At 36.2% G+C, this 19,212-nt stretch overlaps 1 non-coding gene across 1 annotated transcript; it reads right to left on the reverse strand.

Annotated features, from left to right (window-relative positions):
* Window positions 1-11,316: 11,316 nt before the first annotated feature.
* On the reverse strand, window positions 11,317-11,423 carry LOC121207503 (small nucleolar RNA R71). Its single transcript, XR_005902593.1, has one exon. It is a non-coding gene; the product is annotated as a small nucleolar RNA R71 (small nucleolar RNA).
* Between the last annotated feature and the right edge of the window lie 7,789 nt (window positions 11,424-19,212).

Genomic DNA, 19,212 nt, shown 5'->3' on the forward strand with positions numbered 1-19,212 from the left:
ACCCGCTCATCGTATTTCTCCTTCTATCACCTTCCTTTTTTCTCCACATAGGAAATCATAACATAACATAGTAACTACAGCTAGCCTATGAGTTTCTGTGCACTAATGAATGAGTTGTTTTTTCTTTTGTGACTTTGTGACTTTCTTTTTCAGCTCATCTCACTCACAAATGCTTTTTCCATTGTTTCAAGACTTTTCTACTCCTGCTGATTTTCTTTTTGACTTTTTCTTCTGTTTTGCACTTTCAGGCTAACCTATAGTTCCTATATCACACCATTCTTTCCTATTTCACTCTATTCTTAAAAACTCCACTATGATGCATCTACTTAACCTTCAATAGGTATGGCCAGACGTCTATAGTCATGCAGCACAGGACCAAAGAAAAAGGGCAAATACAAATTAGTGTTTTAGGCTCAAGGTTTGTAGTGAGGTTCATTAAAAAGTGTCAACAAGCTTAAAAATTGGCACTAAAGGTGAGATACAGATAAGTAAGCTTTTTAGCTTTGGATGTGTTCCAAAAAATGCCCTAAGTCATCCCTTAATGTCTCAATATGCACAAATTAATCAACCTAACAAACTCAACTTCAAACATTTTTCATTCATACTAACATGCTCATTTCCTTTTATTTTCTATATCATTTGGTACAGTTGATTACTTAATACCTATTCATAGTGTAACATATGGAACTTTGTAGTCTTATAATAAAAAATTTAGAATCACTTATCATCATGCCAAATTTATTTGTAAATAATGCACATGCTTCCAAGTGATCACTTATATTTCTACAAGCTCAAGCACATAAAAGACAAGAAAAATCAAAGGAAAACGTAAAATTTAAGACAAATTTTCTATGTTACCCCCCACACTTTAATTGACACATTGTCCACAATGTGTCGCCCATAAAAAGATAAGGAAAGAAGTTACTCAATCGGTCGTGATCGTTTTAATTGCTAATGGTGGGTGCCTCCTCCTCTATTCCTTAATAGCTCAACTTGTTGTGTCTTCTTTGCATTGGGTTCCTACATAAAAAATTTGAACAATCTATAAGACAACTAAAAGTTATATATTTATTCATAACCCTAAAACAAATTCAAATCATCCTTAAATAAATTATTACATTCTATAAAAGAAATATTCAATTCAGCAATTAACAAAAATACAAATCCCTAATAATAAGAAACACGTTTAATTTTCTGAAATTCATCTACTTCTAAAATTTAAAATCCTACCAACTTAATTCTAAGTATTATTTATCATCGTCTTGAAATTCTCTCTTTCTCTTTTCCTCTTTCTATTTTTTCTGTAGAAGAATAAATTGCTTGAATATGTTATCACTGAGTAGTTTTCTTGGGTGATTCATGGTTTTATCCATTCGTTCAATAGGGGTTCCTACTCTTTTACACAATTTCGCAATCAAATGATGAAAAAAATATCAATTTTCCTAAATTCCTTGCTCAGTCAACCATATTTTGTATATCCATGTCTCAATACATATTTGTTTCTTTTGGAGGATCTCATATGTTATGATAGCTTGAATCGGGCCAATCTCGGACATTTCTATTGTAGGCCATATTCTTGAACAAATAAACTTCTCCCACATCTTAGCTTTTGGTGTCATTAGCTCTTGATTGAATGTCTCAAGTATTGTTGTTCATGTCTGATATGTCCATATCTCTTTCCCCTCTATTAAAAATCTCAATATTTCTTCTATATCTATGTTTTTGAATTCCTTCAAATCTATTTTATAGGGATAATTGCGATAATAATATGGTAGATCATAAAATTGGCAAATACTCATCTTAGTTACCAAAACATTAACCCTTCTAACCTTCACAAAAAAAGTATCTCATAGAATGTCTGGTTCCCTCTATTTTAATTACAGATAAAATTCTTGCACAAAGGGAATTATTATGGGCTCTTCGGATGGCAAACAAAATTTTGTCCATTCTCTTTCTATTGCATTCTCCCATATTCCTTTGCAATTTCTCAATAGAGGATCGAATCCCTGCTCTAGAATGAAGGTATACGACTATAGTTGTTGTAAGTATTTATCCATGCCACCTTCTTGGAGCTCAACAACTGGACTTGAAGCGCTTACACTGAAACTAGCCATTTGATAATCTATTTTTTGCTGAAATTCTCTACACAATCTATTATGTTTGTAATTTCATTTCTTTTTTTTTCTTTTTTTTTGGATAAATAAGAGGATCAATATGACCTATTTATAGATTAGAAGGAAAGAATAAAGTATTTAAGAGTTATAGTTTATTTCTACTATGAAAGAAGTTAAAAAATAATTAAACTACAAAAACGTCAACAGTTAGTATTAGTTAAGAAAACATAGTTACACAGTGGTGTCGCTGTAACACCCCTAGCCCGTATCTGTCGTCGGATTAGGGTTATGAGGTATTACTGATCATATTACAATTTATACAAATGTGCATTATAAATTACAATTAGAGATTTAAATCACACCAATGCTTATAACTTAATAAAAATATCAACTCTAAAAAAATATTTATCATTCGTAGTATATTATAAGTAAAACATAATCCAAAATGTATATCAAAACAATTTATACATATACAGAACATATAACACATCAATAACTTCATTATTGAATATTAAACCTAATCTTAGGTAAGCCATGCATATACAAAAGTTATACATCAAAAGAAATAAATTTCATTACTAACACTTTCATTCATATTTGCGGCTACAATATGTTGATCTATATGAAATTTCATATTTCATACAATAATATAATTTAATACATCCATTCGAATACATGTATACATAAATAAAAGCATCTGAGCATATTCGGATAAAGCATTATATCAAGTAGTATTTACGGTTTAATAAATGACTAACATACAAGAGATGCAATATGTTACACCGAGCTCAAGTACATTACATCATTTTAACTTAAACCATTTTCAAACACAAATAACAACTTCTGCATAAAGTCATAATAAAACCAATTGAAATCTTATTACATAATTTAACAAGCAATCACCCATGAAACTTAGTACAATATAACATGACCGAACATGCTATTTATACTTATATATATATAGTGCGCACTTACCCTAAAATTCAAGGCCACACATAACATTTGAATTCATAACAAAACAATTGACTAAAACAATCATGGAACATTTTTGCATACTTAATACCTTGCATAGTCAAACCATATTATTTAAAACCACATTCACGTCCAAAATTTCCATCACCTAATTATCAAAACTAAACTCATTAAACAATATAAATAAGAACATATTAGATCAGGACTAAGCATAATAAGCAAAATTCACATATATAGATTATCTTAGTATGAAACACATCCAGACCAACCAAACATACTTATGGTCGATTCTTTCATACCACATCCAAAGTCATTAACTAACTTCAATGCAAAACAAAACACATATCACAAATATTATTTATCCATAGCATAAAATACCATAGCCAAAATAAACTTAAACCATAAGCAAACATAACCAAAATAAAACATGGAAATTAAGCCATTTTCGCATGGGTCAAATTATACAGAAGTGAAATCCAACATTTCAAAAGATAATCCAGCCTATACATGCCATAGGTTTGATAGTTCACTTATGAAGGTACCAAAAACAGTGGATAGTGTGATAGACTTTGCTGACGATCCCCGAGCTCATAACTTGCATCCAAAATATTAACATTACCATGCTTGACCTCAAACCTAGAAATTCCATAATTAATACATTTTCATAGACAATTACCCACCTAGGCCGAGTACTCACATAGTCATTTTATCATATTATTAATCAACTTCCAAACCAAATAGTCATAATAAACGATACATACATTTACTCACATACGCAATCTCAAGAATCATAGTATAACATCACATATATTTATATTACCTATATGGCCGAATATACCAAATCATGTACGCACATATTTAACAAACATTACAAGGATACACAAGTTATTCAATCATAAGCCGAATACACATACCACATACACATATATTCTTCATTTGCATCGTACATGATTTACGACAAATATTCAAAGTACTTACTTACCTTATCTTAAGTAGGTATCAAGTTAATTCATACCTGGCCATTTAGCTCGTTTTACACATTTGAACACAACTTATCTTTTCCCTATGAACCATTCAGAATTGGATAGGACACTTGGATAATCACACATATCATACAATGCCAACGTCCCAGATGCGGTCTTACATGTAGCCACAAATCGATGCCACTGTCTGAGATAGGGTCTTACTCGCACACTTGTAACGGAGTCACATATCGATGCCATGGTCTTACTCACATACATATATCGGAATCCTATGTCATGACATATGTATCCTAACTATTCCTAAGGTTCATACGGGGCTTTCAAACGTCGTAACTCGGTCGAAACGAATGCATGAACATGGTTACCAAGCTTATACACATTCAGCAATAGCATATATAAATTTATATATTTCATTTCAACATATATACTTTGCATACAATTAAAATTAAGTATGTCTATTTGCTTATAAACTTACACCGGACAATGTAAAACGGAATGGGACAACTAGTCGACAACTTTCGTTTTCCCTTGATCCAAATCTGATTTCTTTGGTTCTTGATCTAAACATATTGAAATTAAGCTCATTCAAACATATTTTCATTCAATTTATTCCAATAACACATAAATGGGAAAATTACAATTTTACCCCTGACATTTATACTTTTTACAATTTAGTCCCTATTACACAAAACACAAAATATGCAAAATTTCACTATACCCATGTTAGGCCAAATCTTACCCATATTCATAAAAGTTGATATATTTCATTTATTTCACATTTTAGTCCCTTAAATTATTATTTTTGTAATTTAGTCCTAATTACTCAAAATCATCAAAAACTCCAATACAAAACATGTTAATCTAAAACATATCTTTCATATTTCATCATCAAACAACAAAAATCACAAGCTCTCAACAATGGCATAACTCAAAATATTCACCAAAATAAAAAATTCAAGCATGGTTTAGTAGTACTCGAAGCAACGATCTCAAAAACGTAAAAATTATCAAAAACCGACTAAGAACGAACCTTGAACTAAGCTTGGAAGATGGCCGAACTAGGTTTTCTTTTCCTTTTCTTCTTATTTATGTTTCGGTTTTGAAGATGATAATATAAAGACATATTATAAGCTTCTTATGTTTTATTATACATATAATAACATTTTAATTAATTACTATTATACCCTTTTATAATTAAATAACTAAAACACATAATACAAGGGTACAACCAGCCTTTACCTATTCAAATGGTATATTTACCACTTTAAAGCTTCAATTTTAAAAGCCAATAGCAATTTGGCCCTTTATACAAATAACCATTAAATTTTCATTTTACGCGATTAAGTCCTTTTATTAACAGTGCACCTAAACGAAAAAATTAAATTACGAAAATTGGACAGATATAAATTCACATAAAAATAAACACAAAATAATTTTTAAATATTTTCCTGACTCATATTCGTGGTCCTAAAACTACCATTCCGACTAGGGTCTAAATCGGGCTGTTACAACTCTCCCCCTTAGGGATTTTCGTCCCTGAAAATCTTACCGGTGAATAGATTTGGATAACGTTCTTTCATTGCATCCTCTGGTTCCCATGTTGCTTCCTCAACTCCGTGTTTGTGCCATAGTACCTTAACTAACGTAATTTTCTTATTTCGCAACTCTTTAACCTCACGAGTTATAATGTGAATCGGTTCTTTCTCATATGTCATATCGGACTTAATCGTAATCTCAGACAGACTAATCACATGTGAGGGATCCGATCGATATCTACGAAGCATCGAAACATGGAATACATTGTGGATCTTTTCTAGCTCAGGTGGCAACAATAGCCTGTAAGCAACCGGCCCGATACGTCCTATAATCTCATATGACCCAATAAATCTCGAACTCAATTTGCCTTTACGACCGAATCTGAGTGATAAACCGTAATTTATACATATTTTTATCCCATGCTTAGCGCATTTACGGATGATTTCTCCTTAGATTTTGTGAATTCGATGCTCCTAATCCTTTAATTTCATGTTTTATACTTAGGTGAGCATAGGAGAGCAAAAAGAGCGAGAAACAGGCCGAAAACGGAGAAAATGGACCCACATGGGAAAAACCACGGCTTGGACTTCCTCACACGAGCATGTCACATGGCCGTGTCAATTTGGTAGGATCGAAGCACGACTTACATGGGTAGACCACATATTCGTGCCTATTTAACAGCCTTGACCATGGGTTGGAGTAATCGCACACGAGCGTGTCCCTGCCAAGCCCAAGTTTAGTCTTATTTGGAAAAGGCCAATTTTTAGGGATCTTAGGCATTCAAAAGCCTATAAAAAACACTTGAGGAGGCACTTAGGAGGGGGACGTAGAGTAGGAAGCATGGAATTACTCAAGGAAAGTTGATTGATCCATCTCAAGAGTCGGATTCATCATCAAGACTAGAGATCTCCCTTCAAGTTCCTTCAGGAGTTTTGGGTTTTCTTATCTTTTGTTATCTTTATGCTTTTGAGATGTTTTCTTTCATACGTATGAACTAAATCCCTAAATACCTAAGGGGAATGAAACCTAAGATAGATCTTGTTATTATTATTTGAATTGTATGATAAATATTTGACTTGTTCTTAATTATGTGTTCTTAATTCTTGTTTTGATATTCCAGGATATTGATTCAAGTTAAGCTCTTATTCAGAGGAGGAATAGACCCTGTCTAAGAGTAAATTTGTCATAATTAACTGGAGATAATTGCGTGCCTAGAGATAGGGTGACAAGATTTTACCGGATTAGGGTGAAACATAATAAGGGAATCCATAGATCGAGTTAATGCAATTCTAGGGCGTTAATTAGAATGAGATTTCAGTTATTCAACCTAGGGTTAGATGTTATTAGTCTCGAAAGAGATAATAATATAACTTAGGGATTTCTATGGATCAAGTCAAATGAATAAATCGTCTGATTCAGAGTCAAATAACATGTGACAGCCCAAAATTGACCCTAGTCGGGAAGTGGTTTCGGGACCGCTAAACCGAGTCACCGAAATGTTTGAATGTGATATTTATTGTCTAGAATATGTAATTATGAATGTGTGAAAATTTCAAGCTTCGATTTAGTCGATTGCATGTGAATTTAGTCGATAGGACTTATGTGAGAAAATTTTGAAATGTGATAGGTCAAAGCATAAGGGCCTATTAGTGCATGTTGAAAAACGGGGGACTTGCATGTCAATTTCCCCCCTATTAGTAGTGGCCAGCCATGACAAGCATGGTAGACCAAGTGTGATGGGCAAGACATGTCATAGACATGTTGTGTTAGTGCATCATGAGTGGAAACATGTCACAAACATGTTATGTTAGTGAGGTATGTTAGGAAAAATAAAATAATGAGCATGGAAATTAAATAATGAAAGGGAATATGATGAAAACAAAAAAAGTGTGTGGTTGTTTCTCCCCCCCATTTTGCCGAAACTAGAAAGAAAAACAAAAAAAAAAGTGCTCATCCTTTGGTTCATCCTTGGCCAAAAATTTTAAGGAGGAAGGAAGAAGAAAGGTTGAAGAGGTTCGGCCATGCATGTAGCTAGGCTAAGGTATGTTTGATGATGTTCCATGAGATGCATGCATGTTTTAGTTGTTAGCTTGAGTTCTACCTAGCCCATGGTCTAAATCTTGCTATGTGATGGAAATGACACTCGGCCATGGATGCATCATTCTTGGTTGATGTTTGATGTTGTGGTGATGAGGCATGAAGATGAGTTAAGTTTCGGCTAAGGTGGATTTGTGTTGATGTCAGTTGCATGCTAAGTGTAAAGCTTTGTAATGATGCATGTGATGGTGGATTGATGATTCTTGAATCTCCTTTTTAGCATTTTTGAGTGAGCACATATGTGCATTGGTTGCTAGATGGGGAAGAATCGGCTAGCAAGTTGTGTGCTAAGGCCGAATATAACTTTTGTATGTTAATGAGCAATGCATGTGTTAAATTGATGGAAAGGGAGAGGATGCTTTACTAGTGTATATATGTGTGTATTAGCCAAGTTTTGAACTTGAAACAAGATGATATTTATAATCAATACAAGTAACCATACTTGTAGGAAGTATTAAGCATATAATCGGCCCCAACATAGACATGCATATTCGGCCATAGGAAGAAGATTTGGTGTTGCATGTATTCGGTTGGAGGCAAGCATATTGATGCTTTTGTCTTGGCTTAGAAAATTCGGCCAAGGGGGAAATTAGCTAAAATGTTGAGTTTGATTCATGATTCCGTACATATGTGACTTTAATGTCTAATGTATAAATATGGGCTAAGTGCCTTGTGTTCCTCTTTTCGATGCTCAAATGATTAAATCAATTTATTTGTTTAATTAAGCTCAAGAGCAAAGGGGAACTAAATCCGATAAAGGGAAGGAAAAAGTGGTCGAATAGCCATCGGAATCGTTCGACAACATCCGAGGTAAGTTCTTGAGTAAGAGAGCTTAAATTAAGATTTGATTAGATCATGTTTTAAGCAAATCAAAATCATGCTCTTTGTGTGTGGCTATTGAGCCGAAATTACAAGAATGATAAGTGTCTTGTGTTTGAGTTTTGCTAACGAAAATGAAATACGAATGTGCCATGATTTATTGTTAAATGTGCATGGTTATTTGAATGATGTCCGGGCTAAGTCCCGAAGGCTTTGTGCTAAGTGACCATATCCGGACTAAGATCCGAAGGCATTTGTGCGAGATACTAATTCCGGGCTAAGCCCGAAGGCATTTGTGCGAGATACTAATTCCGGGCTAAGCCCGAAGGCATTTGTGCGAGTTACTAAATCCGGGTTAAGTCCCGAAGGCATTTGTGCGAGTTACTATAACCGGGCTATGTCCCGAAGGCATTTGAACGAGGAGCTATATCCGGTTAAATTCCGAAGGTACGTGATTTGGGAATGAATGATCTTGCTGTAAAAATTTCAGTTAATACTCTAGAAACATCCTAACATTGAGGTATGTTTCGTATGTGCTTGAATTTAGTTGAGCCCTTACAAATAAGTATTCGCTCAGTTGATAAACGAGCTACCGGCCTTTGGCTAAGTTGATCTTTTGTGTATGTACATAAGGGTTGGTAATGTGAAGCAAGTATGATATCGAAAATTTGTGCATATGAAATTATCCGTTTAGCTATATGAATGCTATACTTTTGTTGTGCTGGAATTCCTTGCTCAAAACTTACTAAGCATAAATTGCTTACTCCGTTTAATTGCTCCTCTGTTTTATAGATTTGGTTCTCCAGCTATCGGACTCGGGATCTTGAAGTCAATGTCGCCCACACTATCAAAGCCCCCCCTTTTGGTACAATTTTGGTTGAACTTCGAAATGGCATGTATAGGACTACTCGTTTGTTGTGGGTCGTGGACCCTTTGGACTTGTATAATTTTGGATAGCCATGCGAAAATGGCTTATATGTGTTTGAGTATAATGTTATAATCATTTGGTGTGGATATGCTTGACAAGGATTGGCCATGGGAATGGTTAATCACTATCATAAATTGTGCTATTTATGCAAAAAGGGCTAGTTGAATCATGGAAACCATGAAATAGGTAAAGTCTACCTTAAAGGCAGACGCTGACAGCAGCAGTGATGTAGATTTGGAAAATCACTAACAATAGTAGGAATGGAATTAAATAGTGAATAAATTATGTGAGCGAACCTTGATGAATCTATTTTCATTGGAAGGTAACGAAACAATCATACGGACAGTATGTTAAGAGATATTCAGGTTCTCGTGAGACAGGGCCAGAACGGTTTCTGGATTCCCTGTTCTGACTTTGGAAATTCATTATAAATTAACCAGAGATAATTAGAAGTCATGCCATATATGTATAGATTCCTCTCTGAGTCTAGTTTCTATAGAAACAAACACCATCAGTATTGAAGCTCTGTGCATGGAGATATCCAAGTCGTATTGCGCAAAGGTCAGTGTAGTCGATCCCTGTAACATGGGAGACTTTGACTAATAAACTGTACTAATTGGCCTGACAAAAAATTCTAGAAAAAAAATATGTAGATGGGAATATGAGTCTAGTTTCAGGGAAAAATCACGAAACTGATTTTCGAGTTGTGAAACTCAAGATATGATTTTTAAAGCGACTAGTACTCAAGATAAGGGGTTTAAAGTCTGTTAACACCTCGTGTTCGACTCCGGTGTCGGTCTCGGGTTTGGGGTGTTACATAACAAGTGAAGTCTAGGTGGATTTTCCTTAGGTATTATCTCAATCAATCGAATTTTCCCAAAAGTATTTTTCCCAAGTTTTCTTTCTTTTCATTCTTAGTTAGTAATTAGTTTAGGCAACCAAACCTCTTAAATTTTAGGTTAGATAATAAAAAAGGAAAAAAAATACTAGTACTCGTAGTTCCTTTGGGTTCGACAATCTGGTCTTGCTGAACTATACTACCATTCGATAGTTACACTTTCCTTAATCGTGATAATAAGTTAGTCTCAAGAATGTTTCATTTATAAATCTTTAAAACATGTTACGAATATCACACATCAAGTTTTTGGCGCCGTTGCCGGGGAACTAGGATTTTAGGAACACTCGATTTTTATTACTTTAGCCATTTTACTTTTATTGCAATTTAAATTTTTATTTTTCTTTTCTAATTTTTCATTTATTTTCTTCTGACAGGTTTTTCTAGTTTATGACCAGAAGAAACTTGTCAGGACCACTAATTTTTGATGGTGAGATCGACTGCACAATTCGCAGAAATTGGAGAGAAATAAGGTGAAGCCTAAGATACAGAAAGGACGAGCAAGAGGATGATACTTCAACCACAATCGAGGAGATGGTTGAAAACCAAGAAAATCTGCTACCTCCTGCGATTGCTGCTGATCCAGTAAATCAAAATCCTACTCCACGCACTATGTATGATTATGCTAAACCTAATTTAATAGGAACTGAGTCAAGTATAGTTAGACCTGCTATTACTACAAATAATTTTGAACTGAAACCTAACACAATTCAAATGATACAACAGTTTGTTCAGTTTGATGGTTTGCAGGACGAGGATCCCAAAGCTCACTTGGCAAATTTCTTAGAATTTTGTAACACTTTTAAAATCAATGCCGTTTCTGATGACACCATTCGCCTTCAGTTGTTTCCTGTTTCGTTGAGGAATAAGGCTAAACAATGGTTAAACTCGTTAGCACAAGGGTCAATCACTACTTGGGAACAAATGACCAAGAAGTTTTTATTAAAATATTTTCCGCCGGCTAAAATAGCCAAATTAGGTAATGATATCTCTTCTTTTGTGTAGATGAATTTAGAAACACTCTACGATGCATGAGAGAGATACAAGGATCTTTTGAGAAGGTGCCCTCACCATGGGTTACAACTTTGGCTATAGGTTCAAACGTTTCATAATGGCCTGAATCCTTCAACTCGGCAAACGATTGATGCAGCCGCTGGAGGAACTATCAATAATAAGACACCTGAGGTGGCTTACGAATTTGTTGAGGAGATGTCACTGAATAACTATCAGTGGCAAGTTATGAGAACAAAGCTGACGAAAGCAACCGACGTTTTCAACCTCGATGCGGTTACTATGCTATCTAACCAAGTAGAACTCTTAAATAAAAAGATTGACAGCTTGTGTCGTTCTACTCAGGTACATACAGTGATGAGGTGCAATTCAAATGGAGGAGGAGCATTCACAAAATATCAACCCTTCAACCCTAGCATTGAGGAAGAACAAGTCCAATATATGGGGACTCTACACCCTAAAATAACCCGTATAGTAACACTTATAATGCAGGTTGGAGGAACCATCCCAATTTCTCGTGGGGTGGTCAAGGAAATCAATGGCCACAACATCCTCCGGGTTTTCAAAAACCACCTTACCAGTAAGAAAAGAAGTCAAACCTTGAGGAGATGTTAACAAAATTCATCTCAGTGTCAGAAACTCATTTTCAAAATATTGAGACAGCACTCAAAAATCAACAAGCATCAATCCAGGGGCTCGAAACTCAGATTGGACAGCTCACCAAGTTGATTTTTGAACGACCACAAGCCAGCCTTCCAAGCAACACTAAATCTAACCCAAGGGAGCAACTCAACGCGATTGCTATTCAAGATGAGGAAGGGCTAGTTGCAGAACCAAGGCCAGAAACGGTGGTAAGCAAAGGTAAGGATGAGGTAGGCCACAATGAGCCAAAGCCGGTAATTACAGAATATAAACCCCATATGCCATACCCCAATGCGATAAGGAAAGACCGCTCAGACAAACAATTTGGTAAATTCCTTGAACTTTTAAAGAAACTACATATTAACTTACCATTTATTGAAGCCCTTTTGCAGATACCAAACGTAGTCAAGTTTTTAAAGGAGCTTCTAGCAAATAAATGGAAGTTAGATGAAGCATCGTATGTGGAGCAGAACACGATCTGCTTAGCCATTCTACAGAATAAGCTGCCCAACAAACTAAAAGATCCAGAGAGTTTTACAATTCCTTGTTTAATTGGTAGCTTAGATGTTAATAATGCGTTGGCTGATTTAAGGGCTAGTATCAATGTTATGCTTTACAAATGGTTTAAGCAACTAGGTCTAGGGAAACCCAAACAAACTAGGATGAGCATTCAATTGGCTGATAAAACCATTAGATTTCCTAGGGGTATCATTGAGGATGTTCTTGTTAAGATTGATAAATTTATATACCCAGTAGACTTTGTTGTTCTAGACATGGAAGAGGATAGTAATGCATCTTTAATTTTAGGACGACCCTTTTTAGCGACTGCTAGAACCATTATTGATGTTGGCACAGGTGAACTCACACTTTGTGTGGGAGATGAAACAATCACCCTTCAAGCTCGTAATTAGAGTAACATATCGAAAATTGAAGGTGGTTGTATAAATTATTCTACTAGTACTAATCATGTGGTGAAACCCTTTGTGCAGGAAACAGTTACAAAGAACGCATATGGGTCATGTTCAAACAACAACAAAGGACCTATCTATGAAGAACGAAGGCTACAAATCGAGGAGTTAGATGAATGGCAGACACAGAAATCGAGAACACCTGATAAACCGAAACCGAGCCTGGATGAGCTTAATACTTAACCAAATCAACTTAAGGTTGGAGACAAAGTACTACAGGATGCAGCAGATCCTCGCATTACCACTTCTGAACCTAATGAAGAAATTCCTCTTACGATACTCAGTATTTTCCCATATGGTACAGTCGAGGTAATTCATCCCAAATTCGGTACTTTTAAGGTAAACAATACTCGTCTTAAGGCTTATGTTGATAAACTTGATAGCAGGGATGATGAGTGTAAACTCCTTGCACTACCTTGACCATGCAGAAGAGAGGTAAGTCCAGCTTAGGACTATAAATAAGCGCTTCTTGGGAGGCAACTCGAGCACTAACAGTATTAATTTCTTTAAATTTTAGTTTTTGACATCTAACATACTAACCGAATCATGGAACGCAGGCTTCCTAAAGCCCACACGGCCAAGCATATGGGCGTGCCTTAGGCCGTATGAAAATAGGGTCAAATTTTCGCAACACGGGGAGTGATAAGTCGCCACGACCGTCCGAAATGGCCGTGGGTGAAATTGCAAAAATAGCACGGGCATTAGACACACCCGTGGCTTGAAATCGTGGTTGAAACTGAGAATGGAACACGGGCATGAGACACGCCCGTGCCCTCCACCCATGGTCGACATTGTCAAAATGAACACGGGCATGGACCTATGTACACAGGCATGGGAGAAGCGAACACGACCTTGTGACATGGTCGTGTGCACTCACATGCCCAAGCAACATGGGCGTGGGCTGAATGTTAGACGTGTCCAAATTTAAAATTCACGAAACACATGGACAAAACTTGGGGCACACGGGCGTGTCCCCCGGCCGTGTGCCCCAAAATCTATAAAAAAACCCCTCACTATTCATCATCTCCCTCTTTAAAAATTTCTAACCCTGGCCACTGCAACTCCACACGCCCTACCACTCACGCACGTGCACTGCCTACAACACTGATTCTGACGCCCCAAGTTCCTTCTTTTTACGTTTGTTTACTCTTTTCTCTCTATTTTCTCTAAATATATTGCTTATTTCATGATTCCTTTGCTATATTAAACTATTTTTGAATATTCATAGTTAGAATAGTAAAATACTTTTGCTCTTTATAAGAATTTTTTCATTTTAGTTACCACATTCTGCTACACTTTTCCATTTTCCTTGTTTCCATGAAATTTATGCTGACACTTATGCATCCATTCATTAGATATTCCCGAAACGTTATTTTCATAAGTCCTATGTTTATAACTTGATATATTTGCTTTAATTATTTTAAGTTTTATCTATTAATATATAGGCTTGATTTTCCATGCTATTCTTGGGGCATATTGATTGAACTTTGATTTATTTCAATGTAGGTACAATGTCGTCCTCACGCGGTAAGAAGATCATTGTTCCAACCTCAAAGAAGAGGAAAGGAGCAGCGTCATCTTCGGGTCCTACCACGGAGATTAAACACTCATTCCTCCAAGTCCCCTTAGGACCCCAGGAGGAATTATATAAGATATTATGGGCCCGACCCCTAGGTGTGGGCCGCTGCATTGACTGGGCCGCACTTGAGCAGATTCAATTGGCTGACGCGGTTCGAGCCCTCCTAACAACTGACCCGTGGAGGCTATTCTTCGAGATCGTCAAGCCGACGAATCCCAAGTTTACATTGGAACTCTGCTCAACGTTCCATTTTCAGACCGTCATGACCAACTTTGACGATCCTAGACAGTCCAGTTTCGTCTTGGTGGTCTAGTACGTTAGTTGAGAGTACCCGAGTTCGGGATTGCACTAGGCTGTACACGGAGGAGTTTATGGACGAAAATGACCTCGACACCCTCCACCCCCATATCCACTACTCCCCCTCGAAATGTTGGAGGGACCTCATCCTTGCCTCGGCCACCTACGATCCTAGTAGCTTCAAGGCATCGGCTTTCCCTCCATCCTTGAGGTATCTACACGCCATCTTAGCTCACACTCTGACAGGGAGACTAGAGAGCACCGGCGTCATTACCACCCACGGCGCCTATTTCTTATGGAGTATGGCGAACGGGCACGTCATCGACCTCGCCTACTTTATTTCCTTCACCATTTGCCACCAGATGGAGCGGCACAGGAGAGGGGTCATCTCTATCGGGCTCTATGTAACTCGATTGGCTCGGCACTTTGGGCTCCTCAACATAGTAGCCCAATCATCCTCCCTCACTCTCATCGGCTAGATGTCCCCGCAGGGCATCTCGAGCATGCTAAGTATGAGGATGATCGAGAAACGACGTGGCACATACCCTCATCAGTACCGCTTCACCCAATCGACCGAGGAGGAGGACCCAGAGGACATTCCTGATGATGTCCCTCCATGTCACGAGGATCCACCGACTCAGCCACCACCCCTCTCTCGTCTAGTTCATGCGGTGGCTTCATACGCTGACATCTCTGAGCGCCTTACCCGATTTGAGCAATAGTGTTTTCAGTGCTTCAATAACACTGATGCTACTCCACAGCAGACTTGTCAGCACTTCCACATCTCATCGCCATCCCCACCTTGCGAACCATCTAGCGATGAAGATGTTTAAAAACTTTTATTTATTATTTTCTGTTTTTACTTTTATTCTATTTTAAGACTACTTTTTATTTTTCTTTAAGCTTATTTTTATTAGGTTTTATAATTATTATTTTACAATTTTAAATTTTGTCTATTTCATTACGAGTAATTAGGCTTCCTTATATTTCCTAAAAAGTTCCTGATTCCATCACAGTTATAAAGAGCACCAAAGCACATCATCGTATAGGAACTAAAAACTCCACCTGGAAAGGTTCTCCACGACTGCCATGTCCTGCTTGACCACGACCATAGCTACCACCAGATATAATATTCTTTTGGCGCATGACTTATGGACTAATGAACCTCTACCACCACCGGAGTATCCTCCTCCACTCTCACGCCGATTATTCTCCAAAACTTCAGTTCAAGGAATTCATTCATCATTCAGGAAGTTTCACTTCTCTTCCTATCTTATGATTATAAATCTATCTTTTTAAATATATCTATCTTTGTACATTGAGGGCAATGTACATATTAAGTGTGAGGGGTCTTTTATATCATTATTAGAAATCCCTGAATTGTGTCTTATTCTCACGTAAATCGCTCATATCACTATTTGAATGAATTTTAATTAACTTATGATTTTTATTGATATGTCTTGAATTAAAACATATGCATTTATGCATTGAGTGTTTACACTTTAAGACATTAGGGAATCAAGCATGATAAGTTGATTTTTGAAGAATTAAAAGCTTTTAGGTTGTTTTTCCTAAGTTTAGGTATTATTTTGAGTTGAAATTCACAGGTTTAAACATCAAAAAGCCATAATTTTTGTGAGATTTTGAGCCTTTAGAGCATCTATTATTTCTTTGATGCTCACTTTTATAGTTGCTTTGAGTGCGTCAGTATTGAATATTATTCTAGAACTTGCTTGATTTTGCATGTCAAGACCACAGCATTTGATTTGATATGTCAAGATGATAAAAGCACTTTGGTTTAACCCACTCATTCCACAAAAGCCTACTTTCATAATTAACCCTTAGTGAACCCCTTTGAGTCTAACAAACCATTAATTAATTTACCGTCAATATTAACCCATAACCCATTATTGATGAAATCCCCTAATTTGATCCCTATTTTTTTTAGATTTGATTTGAACTAATTGCTTAGCTATGTTTTGTTCTTCTATGTATTTGACTTGTTCATAAAAAAAAACAACTACAACAACAAAAAAAACAATACTTAAATAAATATTAGTAGTAATTTGCCTTTTTTTGAGCTTCAGTGTTAATTTCATATTCTGAGAAGAAGCTCACTTGTATTCAACTGATGACTAGTTATTTTTCTAGCTAGGTAATTTTTCAATTCAATCTCGATTCTAACCTTTTATTTCAGCTTGTGACCGCACCCCCTAACCAAAGCCACGTTACAACCCTCTAAATACCTTTTTGATTGAGGTATCATCTCAATATATAGTGGTGAAGATTTGATTTTCAAGTAAGCCTATGGTAATAACTTCTCATATTGACTAATGAGTGCTTTAATTGATGTCCTTAAACACCTTGAGTGATTTGAGTGAATCTTTAGTGAGAATGTTAAACTCTGTGATATTTTGATCAAGGTAATCACTTAGATGAGGGGAGACACCTATGTTTTCATGATAAAATGCTCAACTTAGAATGTCTAAAACTTTGATGTACTTTTAGTTGAATTTTCAATGTATAAATACTTATGGATTACTTTGAGATATTATTGATAGGGATTATAAATTGAGAACAATTTATTTTGATCGTGAGTTGAGGATTTTGCTTGAGGACAAGCAAATGCTTAAGTGTGGGGGTATTTGATAAACCATAATTTATACATATTTTTATCCCATGCTTAGCGCATTTACGGATGATTTCTCCTTAGATTTGGTGAATTCAATGCTTCTAATCCTTTAATTTCATGTTTTATACTTAGGTGGGCATAAGAGAGTTAGTGAGAAATAGGCCGAAAACGGAGAAAATGAATCCACATGGGAAAACAACACGACCTGGACTTCCTCACACAGGTGTGTCACACAGCCGTGTCAATTTGGTAGGATCGAAGCACGACTTACACGTGTAGACCACACACCTGTGCCGATTTAACAGCCTTGACAATAGGCTGAAGTAATCGCACATAGGCATGTCCCTGCCGAGCCCAAGTTTAGTCCTATTCGGAGAAGGCCAATTTTTAGGGCTCTTACGCATTCAAAAGCCTATAAAAAACACTTGATGAGGCACTTAGGAGGGGGACGCAGAGTAGGAAGCAAGGAATTACTCATGGAAAGCCGATTGATCCATCTCAAGAGCCGAATTCATCATCAAGACTGGAGATATCCCTTTAAGTTCCTTCAGGAGTTTTGGGATTTCTTATGTTTTGTTATCTTTATGATTTTGAGATGTTTCATTCATAAGTATGAACTAAAGCCTTAAATACCTAAGGGGAATGAAGCCTAAGACAGATCTTGTTATTATTATCTGAATTGTATGATAAATATTCGACTTGTTCTTAATTATGTGTTCTTAATCTTGTTTTGATATTCCAGGATATTGATTCAAGTTAAGCTCTTATTCAGAGGAGGAATAGACCTTGTCTAAGAGTAAATTTTTCATAATTAAGCGGAGATAATTGCGCACCTAGAGATAGGGTGACAAGATTTTGTCGAATTAGGGTGAAACCTAATAAGAGAATCCATAGATCGAGTTAATGCAATTCTAGGGTGTTAATTAGAAAGAGATTTCAATTATTCAACCTAGGGTTAGACGTTATTAGTCTCGAGAGAGATAATAATATAACTTAGGGATTTATATGAATCAAGTCAAATGAATAAATCATCTAATTCAGAGTCAAAAAACAAGTGAAGTCTAGGTCGATTTTTCCTTAGGTATTGTCTCAATCAATCGAATTTTCCCAAAAGTATTTTTCCCAAGTTTTCTTTCTGTGCATTCTTAGTTAGTAATTAGTTTAGACAACCAAACCTCTTAAATTTTAGGCTAGATAATAAAATGGAAGTAAATACTAGTACTCGTAGTTCCTTTGGGTTCGAAAATCTGGTCTTGCTGAACTATACTATCGTTCGATAGGTACAGTTGCCTTAATCATGATAATAAGTTAGTCTCGAGAACATTTCATTTATAAATCTTTAAAACCTGTTACGAATATCACGCATCACTGAGTATTTTATTCCATGATTATACTTTCAAAAAGACTTTGTCTCCAATCTGAAACTCTATATCTTTTCGTTTCAAGTCTGCGTACGATCTCTGTCGATCTAATGCTGGTTTTAGACTTTCATGGATCACTTTTACTTTCTATTCAGTCTCTCTGATCAAATCAACCCCGTGTATCTTATTTTCACTAAGCTCAGTCCAATACAATGGTGTACGACATTCATGACCATACAAAGCCTCATACAGTGCCATTTTGATTGTAACATCCCTTACCCGAAACCATCACCGGAGTCGAGCACGAGGCGTTACCAGACTTATCTTACCTGTTCAGGGCATAGAAAATTTTACTTTTTAACAAGAAATTTTAATTCG

This window comes from Gossypium hirsutum, chromosome A09 (assembly GCF_007990345.1).
Source record: "Gossypium hirsutum isolate 1008001.06 chromosome A09, Gossypium_hirsutum_v2.1, whole genome shotgun sequence".
Lineage (NCBI taxonomy): Eukaryota > Viridiplantae > Streptophyta > Magnoliopsida > Malvales > Malvaceae > Gossypium > Gossypium hirsutum.